The following is an 18170-nucleotide window of genomic DNA, read 5'->3' as shown; positions in this document are numbered from 1 at the left end:
CTTTCTTAGAGGCAGGAAGGCCAACTGTGCACTGACAATGCCTACTGCTTTTGAAGACTTCTCTGATGGGGATATCTGAAATACCCAGGCATTTCCAGTCTATTCTGGAGGGCAAAGGGATCACTGTATGGAAAAACATGGTAGGATATGGGCATGATTCAGCTGTGTGAAAGATCTGTAAGGGTTCATGGATTGTATTGATTATGGCTAAGCCAATAACAACGCCTTGGTCCAGCTCCTTCCCAAATTAGAAACAGATGCTCCAACTGAAACAATAAAATACCCTCTCCAAACTGGGGAGATGGGGGAGGGAATTGCTGTCTGTAATCTTATGTCTGTATTTCAAAGGAGAGCTTCCCAATCATTATGTCTTCTCTGGATGTAACTGGAAAACAGTGTTTTGTTAATAGGTATCTCTAAGCCTGGGGAGAGAGACTGCAACCAGTATTTTACTGAATATCTGTATTTTCACTTTGGATTTCTCCCCTTAGTCCCATCTTCCATAATCATGTGTGGGATGAGACTTTAGTAGAATAAGAAGAGAAAGTACCAGTTAAGGTACCTAAGGAGAAAGATGAGGTAATCATCCACGCAAACTAACTGAAGTAGCCATGGTGCTCAGAGGAGTTTTGGTACAAATTGTTGCTGCATACAATTGTTTTAAATGGAGTGTAATACCAAATTCCCCTGCTCATGTTATATTGAGAGGCTAGGCCTGATAACACTTCCCACTACACCATGATAAAAGGAATTCAAGTAGCTGGGCATTGGTGGCACACGCCTTTAATCCCAGCACTCAGGAGGCAGAGGCAGATGGAACTCTGTGATTTCAAGGCCAGCCTGGTCTACAGAGTGAGTGCCAGGATAGGCTCCAAAGCTACACAGGGAAACCCTATCTCGAACCCCCCCCCCAAAAAAAGGAATTCAAGTACATATATTTGGAATAGTAACAGATGAACTAGTCTAGTGATTTCAAATTCAACTTGTCAGCAGAAACCAGATGTTCAGTTTTAAAAACAGAACTATTTGAGGAAAGGGAGCAGGAAGTTTTTATCTTTAAGGAATACTTTTGAAGGTGAGGTCCTGCACATATTGCCTCATATGTCTGATGCTCTTCACCATAGAAGACCATTTGGATCCCTTTTTTGAATGCTTTTACTTCAGTACACAGAATACCCAGGTGAAATCATTGTCCTGTTTTCAGGGTGATCTTTCAGTGAAGTTCAGTTGGTTTTGGAATACAGGGTTCCTTTCTGTTTAGGACAATGCCTGGAGACAGGAACTTACCTCTAAGAGGCCTATAACAGATAGTTATAAACAGGTGAGAATATCATCCCTACATCATTCTTGTTTTGCTGCCTTTGATCATGAATGGTGTTTGAGGCAAGTTATATGGAAAATGTTTCCAAGGTGAACATGTCTACATTCCTCAATAAACAGGAATCCCAAAATAATGCAGGCAGATACCAAATGTTATTGGGATGCCATGCAGATAGAGCACTCATATACATAAAATACATAAAGTCAAGAGACTGCAGTTGTCAACCCAAACTACTATACTTAGAAAAACTTCAATCCCATGATGGTATTCCATGATAAATTTGTTGAAATTTTGATTAATCAATGAATATGGCCCTTCTAATGTGCTAGAAGGAAAACTCCAACTGAAGTTCAAAGGAAGGGAAACACACACACACACACACACACACACACACACACACACACACACACACACCACTACCACCATCATCATCAACAACAAAAATAAATAAATCAAAATCAATAATCATTGATCTCTCTCAATATAAATGGCCTTAATTTACTATAAAAAGACACAGACTTAGCTTTTCTTTGAATTTCTGGTAGAATGCTGCACTGAAACCACCTGACCCTAGGCTTTTTTCTTTGGTTGGGAGACTTTTGATGACTGCTTCTGTTTCTTTAGGGGATATAGGTCTTTGTAAGTTGCATATTTGTTATTGATTTAATTTTGGTAAGTGATAACTATCCAGAAAATTTCTCATTTCCTTTAAATTTTCCAAGTACAGGTTTTCAAAGTATGACCTGATGACTCTTTGAAATTCCTCAGTGTCTATTGTTATGTCCCACATTTCATTTTTGATTTTTAATTTGCATATTTTCTCTCTTTCTTTTGGTTAGTTTGGATAAAGGTTTGTCTATCTTGTTGATTTTATTGAAGAACCAACTTTTTGTTTCATTGATTCTTTGTTTTGTTTGCTTTGTTTCTAATTTATTGATTTCAGCCCTCAATTTGATTAATTGCTGGCATCTACTCTTCCTGGATGAGTTTGCTTCTTTTTGTTGTAGAGTTTATAGGTATGCTGTTAAGTCCCTAGTATCACTATTCTATAGTTTTTTATATAGGCACTTAGTGCTATGAAATTTCTACTAAACACTGCTTTCAAAGAGTCCCATAGGTTTGGATATGTTGTGCTTTAATTTTTGTTGAATTCTAGGAAGTCTTTCATTTCTTTCTCATTTTCTTCCTTGATTCAGGGTGATTCAATTGAGCATTGTTCAATTTCCATGGGTTTCTGCAATTTGTATTGTTGGTGAATTCTTACTTTAAAAAAATGATCTGTTAAAATATAGGGGTTATTCCAAGTTTTTGTACCTGTTGAAGTTTGCTTTGTTGCCTAGTATGTGGTCAATTTTAGTATTGTGTGTGTGTGTGTGTGTGTGTGTGTGTGTGTGTGTGTGTGTGTGTGTGTGTGTGTGTGTGTGTGTTTGCATGGAGTATTCTATAGATGTCTGTTAAACCCAATTGAATCAAAACTTTTGTTATTTCCTTTATATCTCTGTTAAGTATTTGTCTGGTAGTACGTCCAGTGGTTAGAGTGGGGTGTTGAAGTATCCTAGTATAAGTATGTGGGTTTTTATGTGTGATTTAAACTTTGGTAGTGTTTCTTTTACAAATGTAAGTGCCCTTGTATTTGGGGCATAAATATTGATAATTGAGACTTCATTTTGATGGATTTTTTAGGTGATGAATATGAAATGTCCTTCATCTCTTTTGAAGAATTTTACTTTGAAGTCTAATTTGTTAGATATTAGGATAGCTACAGCATCTTGTTTCTTAGTTCCATTTGATTGGAATTTTTCACAACCCTTTACTCTCATGTAATATTTGTATTTGAAGTTGATGTGTGTTTCATGTATTCAGTAGAAGGATGGATTCCATGTTTGTATCCATTCTGTTAGCCTGTTTCTTTTATATGCAAACCTATACCATTGGTAAAATTAATGACCTTTGATGGTTTATTCTTGTTATATTTTTATTTGTTCTTTCTGGTGGCATTGTATATGAGTACACCTTTTTTTTGTTTCAGTAATGTGAGATTATCTATTGCCTATGGTTTTGTGAGTGTAGCTAACTTCCTTGGGTTGGAGTTTTCCTTCCAGTACTTCTTGCAGGATTTGTGGAAGGTATTGTTTGAATCTGGTTTTGTCATTGAATATGCTGTTTTCTCCATATATAGTGATGGAAAGCTTTGCAGGGTATATTAGTCTGGGTTGGCATCTCTGGTCTCTTAGTGTCTGTATAACATCTATCTAGGACCTTCTGGTTTTTAAAGTTTCTATTCAGAGGTCAGGTGTAATTCTGATAGGTCTGCCTTTATATGTTTCTTGGCCCATTTATTTTGCAGCTCTTTATATTATTTATATTTATATTTATATTTATATTTATATTTATATTTATATTATTCTATAGGTTTGGTGCTTTGATTATTATGTGGCAAGCCAAAAGTTTTTGGTCCAGTATATTTGTTGTTCTGTACACTTATTGTTCTTGCATAGGCAGGTCTTTCTTTAGGTTGGGAAAGCTTTCTTCTATGATTTTATTGAAAATGTTTTCTGACTTGTGAGCTGGACTTCTTCACTTTATTCTATACCTATTATTCTTAGGTTTGGTCCTTTCACAGTGTCCCATACTTCCTGGTAATTTTATGTTAAAGCTTTTTTGAAATTAAGATTTTCTTTGGTTGATGAATCCTTTTCCTCTAATTTATGTTCAGAACCTGAGATTCTCTCTTCCATCTCTTTTATTCTGTTGGTTACGCTTGCATCTTTAGTTCCTATTTTTTCCCTGATTTTCTATTTCCAGCATTCTTTTATTTTGTGTTTTCTTTATTGCCTCTATTTCAGTTTTCATGTCTTGAGCTGTTTGAATTGTTTTCTTCACCTGTTTGTTTGCTTTTTCTTGGCTTTCCTTGCTTTCTGTAAGAGAAGTTTGTTGATCTCTAACATTTTTTGTTTGTCTTTTCTTCCACTTCTTTAAGGGATTTTCTCATTACCTGTTTAGGAACACTTATCATCCTCATAAAATTAGTTTAAAGTTAGTTTTCTTCTGCTTCATCTGTGTTGGAATGTTCATGTCTTGCCAGTGTAAAACCCCTAATCTCTGATGATGTCATATTACTCTTTGTGTAATTGAATGTGTTCTTATTCCTTAGTCTAACAATTTCTTTCCCCAGTAGGCACAGTTGGGGCCTGTGATTCAGGGGATCTCTTTTTCTCCAATTGGTGTAGGCAGTAGGGCCTGTGGCTTAGGTGGTTGAACTTCTTCCCCCCGTTGGGGTTGGGCCAAGGTCCAATGTTGGGAGATGCAGTGCTGGGTTGTTTGAGGTGTGAGGAGGGTTACCCCCAGGTCTCTGGGCTTTCTATCCACTAAGGTGGGTCAAGGCTGCAACGGCAAAAGATGCATTGCTGGATTGTTTGGGGCTATCCTCAGGTCTACATGGTTTCAGTGGGCAGGACAGGGTGACGTGCCTTGGTCAAGGGTCTCCAATAAGGGTGGGAGGCAGGAGAAGGCCAGTACTCACCTCTCCTAGTAGGGGCTGGGCCAAGGCTCAAATTGCAGTAGATGTGTCCCTGAATAATTTGGGGCTGTCCCCAGTACTCTCAGGGGACAATTTTAATGAAGATAAGTATTATCCAAAAAGACATAGGAAACTCAGCCACACCCACTTTCATTAAAATATACCACTAGATTTAAAGGCCCAGATTACTCAGATTCAATACTAGTAGGTGATTTCCTCAATACCCCACTTTCTCTAATTGACACTATCTGACAAAAAGTAAGCAGATATATTCAGATTTAATGTCATCAAACATCACATGGACGAAGCAGATACCTGCAAATTATTCTACCCAAATACTGAAGAACTACTCTACACCAAAGTAAGACAATCTAAAATGAACCTCATTTTTGGACAGAAAACATATCTTAACACAATCAGAATAATTGAAAGAACTTCACTTATCCTACCTACTCACTGTGCAACAATGCATGCATTCAACAGCAAAGCATCCCAGGTATTTACTTACACTTGTGGAGATTAAACAACACCATACTGAATGATGAGCAGGTAAAGAAAGAAATCAGAAAAGAAATAAAAAGCAGAAATAAGTGAAAATGAAAGATAAACATAAAACACTGAGATACATTTAAAAGAAGTCCTGAGAGAAAATTCTATACATCTTAGCACGTGCATTAAAAGTAGAAAGCAGACAAAAATTAGTTATGATCCAATTCATGTGTCTGCAGAAAAGAAGAAGAAGCCAAATGGAAAGCCAGTAACCTTTGAAGAAATAACAGAAATCACAGCAGAAATGAATGAAATCAATTTAAAATAATACAAATAATCAGTGAATGGAAGCAGTGATTCTTTGTTAAGATCAATAGATCCTTCCCATAATTAATATTAAGAAGAGACTACAATTAACAGAATCATAGACAAACAGGATTGTTAGAAAACACACCAAGGAAATTCAGAAAATTATTTGGTAATATTTTAAAAGACTAGACTTCATTAAGAAAATCCAAAAGAAATTACTAGATTTGTAGAATCACACAAAGTTAAAGAATTTAACAACTGAAACAATGTAAGACAAACACATGGATCTCCAGTAGAAGGGGAATTAGAATAGATTTTGTGGGTGGACTGGGGACAGCTGGGAACCAGAACAAGAGGGAACAATTGGTGTGTTGTTCAGGAGACAGGATGGGTAGAGAGAAGGTAGGATGAGGCAGATGAAATTTCGGGGCATTTGGGGACCAGTTTGGAGGCCTATTAACCTGGACACTTCCTGGAATGTTTGAGGACGATCCTAGTGAGGACTTCTAGTAACAGCAGTTAACAAACACATAATTCAGTGAACATGGAGAGTTAGAGCTGGTGCCTGCATGGAGTATTCACTCTTAGGTTTTAGTCTCTTAGGTGCAGAAAGGTACTCTGCAGGATCAAGAAAGAGAAATGTGGACACCAACCCAGCCACAATACCTTTGGACAACAAACTGTCAAGACTATAAGATGTGCTGGAGCAGTGGTTGCACAGACTTGTGTGAGTGGCCACCAAATATGTGTTTTAACTTGAGGATTCCTTCTCAAGGGGAAGTCTGTGCCTGACATTGCTTGGATGGCCAGAAACCAGAGAGTAGATAGCCCAGAGACATAGGTTGGAACCAAACATTGACTGGTCTTTAAAAAAATACATAACAAAACTGTGAAATGATTCCTAATGATATTCTGCTAACTTCATTGATCAGTTCCTTGTCCAGTTGTCATTAGTGCTGCTTCATCTGTCAGAATTTGGGAATGGATACAGAGATGCACAGGGATACCTTATTCTGAGACATTCTAAATTTGAGTCTCTATCATGTCTCTCCCCGGGGATCTCAGGGAATCCCACAGAACTGGGATAGAAAATACTGTAGGATTCTGATGGGATAGAGAAAATCAGAAGCACATGGCCCACTCAATCAAGTCAGCAGGGTGAATATGGGTGCTGAAAGACTGGAGCAGGAAGCACAGGGACAGCAAGGGTCTTACCAGATCTTCTGGTTATATGCCATGAGTGTTAGCTTTGTGTTTTTCAAGTGTTTGTGGAAATGCTACCTATAGTAAGATGCCTTGTTTAGCCTCAATACAGAGGGGAGGAACTTTGTCTTGCCTCAGCTTGATATGGTAGGCTTAGTTGACTCCCTATGGGAGGTCTTAATCTTTCTCAGTAGTGGAAGGGTAATGGGTTCCTAGTTGTGGGGGAGCTGGAAGAGAGCTGGAATTCAGAACACTTGTTGGTATTTAAAATGATTAAAAATTTTAATAAAAGCCTCTGACCAATCTGTCCTATAAAAACACACAAACAAAATCCCTCAAGCCCTGATGAGGTCAAGGTAGTACTCTATCATACATTCAAAGAAGTTTCACAACAAAAACTTATTGTTACTAAAATTAATAGAGAGAAGAAGGATCAATATCATGCTCCTTCTGCAAGCCAGTATTACTCTAATACCAAAACCAGCAGGTGACACAACAAAAAAGGAAAACTACAAGCCTATATCCTTGATGAATACAGGTGGAAACATTCTCAGTAAAATATTTGCAAAACCAACAAACATATCACACACCATCACCAAAGTTGGCTTTATCTCAGATTCTAAGACATCTGGTGTTTGTTTATTTAGTTATTTTGTATTGAAAAATTGGCATACAATATATTTTGGCCTTGTTTTCCCATCCCCAATTTCTCAAATATTCTCCCATCCTTCCTACCCTGCCAACTTCATTTTCTTTCTCTCCCTCTACTTAAAAATAAACAATAGCACACAAAATCTTCTCCAAACAGAAAAATGGGAAGCAAAATATATAAGACAAATGTGTGTAAGTAAAAATAAAGATTGCCCTAACAAAGAAAAATGGGAGAAGACATTAAAATACCACTGAATTCATTTTCTGTTGGTTATGTATGTCTGCACATTGGGCTTGCCTTGAAGTAGCTTAATAAACATAGTCATACTTCTTGGAGAAAAATGATTTTTCTTTGTCAGTGGTTATCAATTGCACAGTTCCGTCTTTTTGGGTGGAAGCTTGTGTTTACTTCCCACTCTTAGTACTGTGTTCCCATTTGTCTTGACACACCTCACACATGCTTACACCTTATGTGTTAATTTGTATGTACATTAGTCCTGTGAGTTTGGAAGACAGAGCTTCCTTGGAGTTCATTTGTCTCCTACGCTATTTAAAATGTTTCTGTCAACAGTCAACCTGAGCAAGTGGAAGCACACGGAACCCAGTCTGAGAGCTCTTGAACCAGCCTAGGACCTAACAAGGCCCCCTGGATGTTGGTGTCAGTTGGGGGACCAGGGCAGTCTATGTAACCTTTGGCAGTGGAACCAGTATTTATCCCTAGTGCATGAATGGGCTTTTGGAGCCCATTAACATAGAGGGATACTCTCTGAGCCTCCATACATGGGGAATGGACTAGGCCTTACCCCAAATGATGTGACACACTTTAATGATCCCCCATGGGAAGCTTCAACATCCCTGGGAAGTGGATGAGTTAAAGGATGGGGGATTGGTTGGGATCATAGAAGGATGGGAGGGAAAGGGAACTGGGAATGGTATGTAAAATAAGATTTTAATTTAAATAATAATAAAAAGAAGAGGAAAAATAAAATCTTTCTGTCCTCTCTTCTACATTGAGTTCTGAGTATTGAGGGCAGGCATCTGATGAATACATCCCATTTAGGGTCCAGAGATCCAATGTCTTTCACACTGCACATTGTTCTGTTATGGCACTCTGTGTTAATATCTACTCCAAGAAGAAACTTCTGTAAGGTGGATTGAATGGATTACTGATCTGAATATAGCAGAATGTCATTAGGAGTCACTGCCTTCCTAAGTTTGCTTTAGCAAAGTAATAGTACTTGGTTTCCCCAAAGTCTGATGAAACAGGTTCTTGGCCACTTTATCAGTGTCAAGTATGGGTTACCTCTCCTGGTAGTGGCCTTAAATCCAAACAGAGAATGATTGGTTGTTCATGGAATGTTATGGCAGGTCACTAGTATCAGCTGCAAGGTTTCTAACTGGGTCTCTGGTTACCATACTCTTCTGTTAGAATTCCAGTATCATGAACACTACTTATTAGGGGTGAAGCTTCTACTTACTAGTTCAACTTTTTCATGTTTGATGTCATATATAAGTGTTGCCTTGAGTAACTGGACCCTGAGCTCAGTTTGTAGGGAGTCAACAATAGACATGTCACTAGCTTGTGATGTTTGTGGGTTTCCATGGTACCCCTTAATCCTAAGACCCAAAAACATGTAACACAATCCTGGCACTGATGGTTTTACTGGGTCTCATTTTTTGTTGTGTTTGCACTTTATCTATTTCAAATACTAACCCTCTAGCAGATGCATAGTTGGTAAATATCTTTTCCCATTCTGTAGGCTGCCACTTTATCCATTGATGGTGTTCCTTATTATACAGAAGATTTTCAGCTTCATGAGTTCTCATTTATTAATTGTTGGTGTTAGTGCTTGGGATAACACTTCTCTGTTCATATAGATTCCTTTCTAGTTCCCATAAGATCAAGTTTATTCCCAACTTGCTCTTATATCGGATTCATGGTATCTTGAATTATGTTGAGATCTTTGCTCCATTTTCATTGAGTTTTGAGCAAGGTGATAAGCATGGATCTCTGTGCACTCTTCTACATGGAACTCTCCTGCATGGCCATAAAGTTTCTTGAAAATATCTTTTATCCACTGTACATTTTTGGCTTCTTGGGAAAATACAGGTATCTATAGTACTTTGGTCTTGTGTCTGGAGTTTCAATTTGATTCCCTTGGTCAATATGCCTATTTTCATGCCAATTCCATACTGTTTGTATTATAAAGTTCTATAGGACAACTTAAAAGTTGGAATGGTTATTCCTTCAGCAGTTCTTCTATTATTAGGGCATAGCTTATACTATACTGATGTTTTGTGTATCCATTGGAAGCTGAAAATTATTTTTCAATTTCTGTTAATAATTTGTTAAAAAATTGATGGTGATTGTATTGAATTTATAGATTACTTTTGGTAAGGTGAACATTTTCATAATATTATACCTAATGATCCATAATTTAAAAAATACTACCAACATACAAATCCTTGGATTCTTGCCATTAGTCCATTTGTGAATATATAAATCACCTTGTTGAACCTTACCTTTGCCTTCATCTCTGGCTTAAACACCAGTAGCTGTGTTCTATCTACTATTCTTTTTGTAGTTATAGAAACATGTGGTGGGACCTTGTTTGTCAATTAAAATTATATTATGCTCACTTGCAGCCACTTTAATCTGGATTTCACTGGAAAGGTGGCCTCGGTCTTTCTATCTTTTCTTCTCTTTCATTCCCAGTTGAAGATCAGCCTCTTCCTTGTGTTATTACACTGACAGACAGTAATAATAACAGGGTCATAGAGAAACTTAAAATCTTTTCTCTTCAACTCATCACTGTCAGACTTGAGAAATGTCTGTTTAGATGAAATCAGACTCTTAATACAAAAACCATTATTTAATATTGATACATCCCTATAGGTTAATTCTGTTACCAGGAGTTGAAAAAGCATAAATGGCTAGTGGTTTTCTTTGGTTTATGAGTTATCACTATAATACAGACAATAAACACAATGAACAAAACAACATGGGAGCAAAGAGCTCATTTGGCTAATGGATTCCCGACACAATCAATTGTTGAGGGAATTATGGGCAAGAAATCCATCTGAGAGCAGTTTGACTCAAGCTGAGATGAGAAGAAGTAAACAGCACAATAATCACTGAGATTTTCAGGAGAGGTCTTAAACTAAACATTCTATGTATGTCAATAAAGTTCAGTGCCATGTCTTGGGGCACATGAAAGGTGTGTCTCAAGCCACATTTATTTCCACCAGAATCCACAGTGTCTCATTCACTAGCCAATGCAGTTTGAATTCTTCTATCAAAGAAGCCAAGCTGTGGAAATTGCCACTTCTGTCATATACAAAAAGGCATCAGCATGTACATTCTGCAGTAAGGCTACTTCATGCTCCTTCTACACCATTCAAGGCTTACCATTGATTTATACACAATCAGTCTCCAAATCTTCATCTCAGAATTGCATCTCAATGGTGGACTCAATGCAGTGCCAATGCAGAAAGAGTAAGTCATGCAAGGTTTACCAACTTCAGTTTTGAAATGGGGACCATAATGATCTTGATGATTCATGAGTTCACTGAAGGCAAAAGTCCAGTCTCTTGACACCAAACATAGGTAACAGATGGAAACTTTGAAAGCCAGAAGATCCTGGATGGATGATCTACAAACTCTATAGGAACATGGATGCCAGCCCAGAATTCTGTATCCAGCAAAGGTTTCAATCACTATAAATGAAGAAAATAAGATATTCCATTACAAAACCAGATTTAAGCAATACATATCCACAAATCCAGTCCTACAGAAATTGCTTGAGGGAAAACTCCAACCTAACGAACATAACTATGCTCAAAAAACCAGAGGCAATAGATAAATGCACTTTGCCAAACACCAAAAAAGTGGGGGAATCCACACACAATAACACCACCACCAACAAATCCATAACAAACAAGAATCAACAATCAATGGTCATTAATATCCCTCATTGTCAATGGTCTTGACTTGCCTATAAAAAGATACAGGCTAACAGAATGGATACAAAGACAGAATTCATCCTTCTACTGCATACAAGAAACACATCTCAACTTCAAAGACAGTAGGTACCTCAGAGTAAAGGGTTGCAAAAAGATTTTTTTAATCAAAGGGCCCCAAGAAAGAGCTGGGGTAGCTATCCTAATATCTAACAAATTTGACTTCAAACTAAAATCAATCAAAAGAGATAAAGAAGGTCATTTCATACTCATCACAGAAAAACTCCATCACGAAGAAGTCTCAGTTCTAGACATATATTCCCCCAATACAAAGGCACCACATTCGTAAACGAAACACTATTAAAACCCAAATCACAAATAAAACCTCGCACAGTTATAGTGGGAGACTGCAATATCCTACTCTCACCACTTGACAGGACCACCAGACAGAAACTTAACAAAGAGAAGAAAGGAGCTAATAGAAGTTATGACCGAATTGGGAATAATGGACATCTTTAGCACATTCCATCCAAACACAAAAGAATACACCTTCTTCTCAGTGCCATATGGAACCTTCTCTAAAATCAACCACAAATTTGGCAAAATAGCAAACCTCAACAGGTACAAAAAGTTGGAATAACCACCTGTGTCTTATCAAACCATCATGCCTTAAAGTTAGAATTCAAAAAAACCAAAATTGCAGAAAACATACCAAGTCATGGAAATTGAACAACATGTAATTGCACCACTCCTGGGTCAATGAAGAAATGAAGAAAGAAATTAAAGTCTTCCTAGAATTCAATGAAAATGAAGACACAACATACCCAAACTTATGGGACACTTTGAAAGTAGTACTAAAAGGAAAATTCATAGCTCTAAGTGCTCACATGAAGAAACTAGAGAATAGTCACACCAGAGAGTTGACATCACAGCTGAAAGCTCTAGAACAAATGGAAGCAAATTCACCCTGGAGGAGTAGATGCCAGGAAATAATAAAACTGAGGGCAGAAATCAATAAAGTCGAAACAAAGGAAACAATTCAAAGAATCAATGTAACAAAGAGTTAGTTCTTCCAGAAAATCATCAAGATAGACACACCTTTATCCAAACTAACCAAAAGTCAGAGATATAACATGCAAATTAACAAAATCAGAAATGAAAAGCGGGACATAACAACCAACACTGAGGAAATCCAGAAAATCTTCAGGTCATACTTTGAAAGCTTGTCCTCCAAAAAATTGGAAAACATAAAAGAATTGGACAATTTTCTGGACAAATATCACTCACCAAAATTGAATCAAGAACAGATAAGCAACTTAAACAGACCTATAACCTCTAATGAAATGGAAGCAGTCATCAAAAGTCTCCCAACCAAAAAACTCAAGGCCATATGGTTTCAGTACACAGTTGTACCAGAAATTCAAAGAAGAGCTAATACCAATACTCCTCAAAGGGTTTCACACAATAGAAGCAAAAGGTTCATTGCCAAACTCTTTTTATGAGGATAAAATTACCTTGGTATGCAAGCCACACAAAGACACACTAAGAAAGAGAACTACAGACAAATGTCACTCATCAACACTGATGCAAAAATCCTCAATAAAATACTGGCATACCGAATCTAATAACATATCAGAAAAATCATCCACCATGATCAAGTAGGCTTCATCCCTGTGATACAGGGATGTTTCAATATTGGAAAATCTGTCAATATAATCCACCATACAAACCAACTGAAGAAGAAAAACCACATGATCATCTTACTAGATGCTGAAAAAGCCATTGACAAAATCCAAAATTCCTTCATGATAAAGGTCCTGGGGAGATGAGGGATAACAGGAACATAACTGAACATAATAAAAACAGTATATAGTAAACCAACAGCCAACATCAAACTAAATTGAGAGAAACTCAAAGCTAGTCCTCTAAAGCCAGGAACAAGGCAAGGCTGTCCACTCTCTCCATATCTCTTCAATTATGTCATTGAACTTCTAGCTAGAGCTATAAGACAACAAAAAAAGATCAAGGGGATACAAATAGGAAGGGAAGAAGCCAAGCTTTCACTGTTTGCAGACGATATGATAGTCTACATAAGTGACCTGAAAAAATCTACCAGGGAACTCCTACAGCTGATAAACACCTTCAGCAATGTGGCAGGATACAAGATTAACTAAAAAAAAAATCAGTAGCCCTACTAAATATGGATGATAAAAGTGCTGAGAAAGAAATCAAAGAAGCATCAACCTTTACAAAATGCTGGGACATATGTTTGGTTGCAATGTTTGGAGAGGTTCACAATCTTTTCTTTTCATATTGCATCACAGGCATGTAAGAGTAAGAAGGGATTCTTTGATTATCTCCATGTTTTCTGTCTATTCCAAGCCCTGTGAGATAGCTAAAATTTGGCCCATTGAATCAAATTTTATCAAGACATAAGGTTGTCCTCCATATTCTCCTGTAAGGCAAAGCAGTGGAAACCACTGGGCATGGGTTCCTTGTAACCTACTTTCTGAATTGCATCTCACTCCTCCACTGCATGATGGCTCTGCATATTCCATTTCCAGCACTGGGAAGAAGCCCATTTTTATTTTATTTTTATCTATTGTTTTATTAGTATGTGTGTTGCATATACACACTATTATTTTTTAAATTAGAAACATGCTTGTTTTACATGTCGATCCAAGTTCCCTCTCCCTCCCCTCTCCCCTCCCCCATCAACCAACAATCCCATTGCCTTTCTGTTCTACATGGAGGGTGAGGACTTCCATGGGAGAATCTTCTAGTCTGTCATATCATTTGGAGTACTGCCTAGATCCTCTCCCATGTGTCTAGGCTGAGAGAGTATCCCTCTAGGTGGAGTGGTCTCCCAAAGTCCATTTGTGTACTAGGGATAAATACTGATCCACTACCAGAGGCCCCATAAATTGCCCAGACCTCCAAACTGACATTCACTTTTAGAGGGTCTGGAACAGTTCTATGCTGGTTTCCCAGCTATCACTCTAGAGTTCATGAACTCCCACTTTTTCAGGTCAGCTGTTTCAGTGGGTCTCTCCAGCCTGGTCCTGACCCCTTTCTCATCATTCCTCCATCTCTGCAACTAGATTTCAGGAGTTCAGCTCAATGTTTAGCTGAACATTGAGTGTCTGCTTCTGCTTCCATCAGCTGCTGGATTAAGGCTCTAGGATGGCATCTAATGTCAATCTCATTATTGGAGAAAGGCATTTTAGGTAGCCTTGCCACTATTGGTTAGATTGTTAGTTGGGGTCATCCTTGTAGATCTCTGAAAATTTCCCTAGTGCCAGATTATTTTTCCAACTGTAATGGCTCCCTCTACTATGGTACCTCTTATCTTGCTCTCCTCAATTTTTCCCCGACTCAATCTTCCTGCTCACTCAGGTCCACATTTCATCTTATAATTAATTTTATTCATTTAAATTAAAATCAATCTTATTTTACATTCCAATTCCCTCTCACTCCCTTCCTCCCATTCCCCTGAATCCCAACTCCATCCACTCTTCAGGGAGGGTGAGGCCTCCCAATGGGAAATACCAAAGTCTGTCACAATGTTTGGAGCAGGACCTAGGCCCTCCCCAATGTATCTAGGCTGAGAGAGTATCCCTATATGTGGTGTGGGCTCCCAAAACCTATTCTTGTGCTAGGGATAAATACTAGTTCCACTGCTAGAGGTCCCATAGACTGCCCAATCACCCCAGCTGACACCCATGCTCAGGGGGCCTGGTTCAGTATTATGCTGGTTCCTCCAATTGTCAGAATTGGGTCTTCGATCTCCTATTTGCTCAAGCCTGCTGTTTCTGTGGGGTTCCCCAGCATGATCTGACCCCTTTGCTCATCACTGCTCATTCTCTACAGCTGGATTCCAGGACTTTAGCTCATTGCTTAGCTGTGAATCTTTACTTCCGATTCCACTAACTACTAGATGAATAATCTAGAATGGCATTATTCGTAGTCATCAATCTCATTGTAGGGGAAGAGTATTTAACGTAGCATCTCTATTACTTCTTAGATTCTTACTTGAGGTCATCTTGGTAGATTCCTGGCGATTTCTCTAATGCAAGATTTGCGGTTAAACACATAATGGCTCCTTCTATTAAGGTACCTCTTTCCTTGATCTTCTTTTTCTGTTCTTCCCCCACTTGACCTTGATGATCCCTCATGTTCTCCTCTGCCCCCCATTCTCCCCTCCTCACTTTATTCCCTCCCTCCCTCTCCACCATACTCCCATTTTTTTCAGGAGATCTTGTTCCTTTCCCTTTCCCAGGTGATCCGTATTTAGTGTCCTCCTTGTTTCTTAGCTTCTGTGGGGTTGTGGCTGGTAGGCTGGTTATCCATTGTATTATGTCTAAATCCACTTATGAGTGAGTACATACCATGTTTTTCTTTCTGGGCCTGGGTTACCTCACTCAGGAGGGAGAAACCCAATTTTAAACAAATCATCATGAGTAGTTTTGGAAAGACATAAGGCAGTGGCTTGTGCCTTGGATGCTTCCAGAGCCAGTAGGCATCCTTCAGTCTAGTGTGTAGACATGTAGATCAATAGATCCCTCCAGTCCTTAGACCTCTCCTATACTAATCCTCCAAATCAGAGGTATTTATCCTTTTCAAGATTATTGATATTAATCATGCTAAATTAATTTTTCATACTAATATGATTTGTGAGAATTCTGCTTTGGGAATTATAATATAAATAACCAATAAGTTACAAAGAAATATATGAAAGAAAATAATATCATCTCACTTTTCATTTCTCTGCATAATTTATCCATCTGGTTCATTTTACCTATGTGTTTAAGCCATGGGGGGCTAGTTCTCAAGTTTTGAGTACTCCTAAATAAAATTTATTGTTAAACAAAATTGCATTCATTTACAATTTTCTGTGCAAACAATGGACAGTCATGATTAAATATGCTGTATAAATCAGAAAGGTGGAATTCTTTGTCACTGAAACAATATACCCCAGATGTTCTCCAAAACAGACTTCAATATGGAATCTGCTTCACTGTCTCAGATACTAATGGAATTCTAGGTGGGGCAAAATGGTACAAGGAAAGAAAGACACTGTACGTCTATTGTGCAACATCTGTCTTCTACTGTGGAATTCCATGTTTAAAAGAAAGTCTTCTTACTTATGACTCTCATAATTTTTATTGACTACTTGTTGTATGACTGTCATCCTGAGTAATTTTGCATTGGCCTCAAGAGACAAATGTTTCATGTTTCCTCTTGCATCTAAATGCTAGATTTTAAGCATTTTTTTTTATGTGTGCTTCAATCCAATAACTACAGATTAAGCTAGTAAGTGAACAAAGGGAAAGAGAAGACCATCCAAAAAAGGGAAATACATTATTGTCTAGTAAAGTAATAAAGAGGAACCAGTGATAGGAGGGAAAAGGGAACAGGGTAATAAAGGAATATAGTAGCGTAAAACAAGACTTAAGGCCTTTTGAAAAACTTTATGAAAACCAATAATGCAGAAGCTTCTGAAAAAATGAGCACTTATGAAAGGAATTTAAATGGAGTTATTATATAAGGGAGACAATATCCCAACTAGACATCTTATGCCACCAACTAAACCCCCAGTGATGGGAATGAGTTACATTACTTTGAGTCATAGGCCAAAGAGTTCCTTAAACTGTTCCCCCTCCACACACCAAAAAATCACAGGTTATTTACATGCTATTTGTGACTATTCACAATATGATGTTATGGCTTAAGGGCACTACTACCCATGGAGTTGAACATGGACAAATGGAACTGATGCCTAAATACAATATCTACCCTACTGAACAGTTTTCATGATACTACTGGAAGTTACATTACATCATACCAGCGGAGGGGTTTAGATGTCAATATCAAACACTGAAAATTCTGAGAACTTCAGCACTGGTCTGCCTGGAAACTACACTCTTATAATACTTCAGAAAATCTGTGAGAGTAACCTATCACATTTTGATCAGATTTATGGTCCACTTCCTGAGATGGAACCCATAGAAGATATTGCTGAAGTGGAAAGGGAACCTGGTGATATATAGGTCAAGGGAAACCTCCTTCTATTATTCTATAAAAATAATATTAAAATAAATTACTCTTAAATTAATACTGCTATTCTCATAGATTAGTGCCTCACTCCACACATACCATAGAAGAATTTGCCTATAGCATATGGTATTTTACACAGAGACCAACAACTGAACCATATGGAGATTGTGAGAGACATTGAAGTACTACTCAGTCTTCAATGGGACATGTTCATCAAAGCCTTCCCCTCAAGACATAGGGATCTGTACAGTAGAGAGGGAGAAGAATGTAGGTTCAGAAGTCGTGGATGAATCTTAGGAAACATTGTCCTCAACAAACAACAGTACTGATACTGCCTAAGAACTCAGAGAGTCTTTGAAAGCACTTACAAGACCCCCACTGCTTCCACCCAGACTATATTCCAGTACTGTGACAGTGTAGGAGACCCAAAGAGTCATCACTAACCAAGAATCTATTTGTAATTTATAGCTGCTAGGAAAAAGAAAACCAATTTTGTTCAATGGCATATAACTGGGCATACTCATTGCATTCCAGCGCAGGCCCTATGACCACCAATAGCTGTCCAATGCAAAACTGATGTTATGTGTTGATTTTGCATTTTCATCTTTCTAATATTTTATGTTTTTTTTCAGACACACACACACACACACACACACACAC

Source organism: Cricetulus griseus, chromosome X, assembly GCF_003668045.3.
Source record: "Cricetulus griseus strain 17A/GY chromosome X, alternate assembly CriGri-PICRH-1.0, whole genome shotgun sequence".
Lineage (NCBI taxonomy): Eukaryota > Metazoa > Chordata > Mammalia > Rodentia > Cricetidae > Cricetulus > Cricetulus griseus.
Note: the sequence above shows the minus strand (reverse complement) of the source record.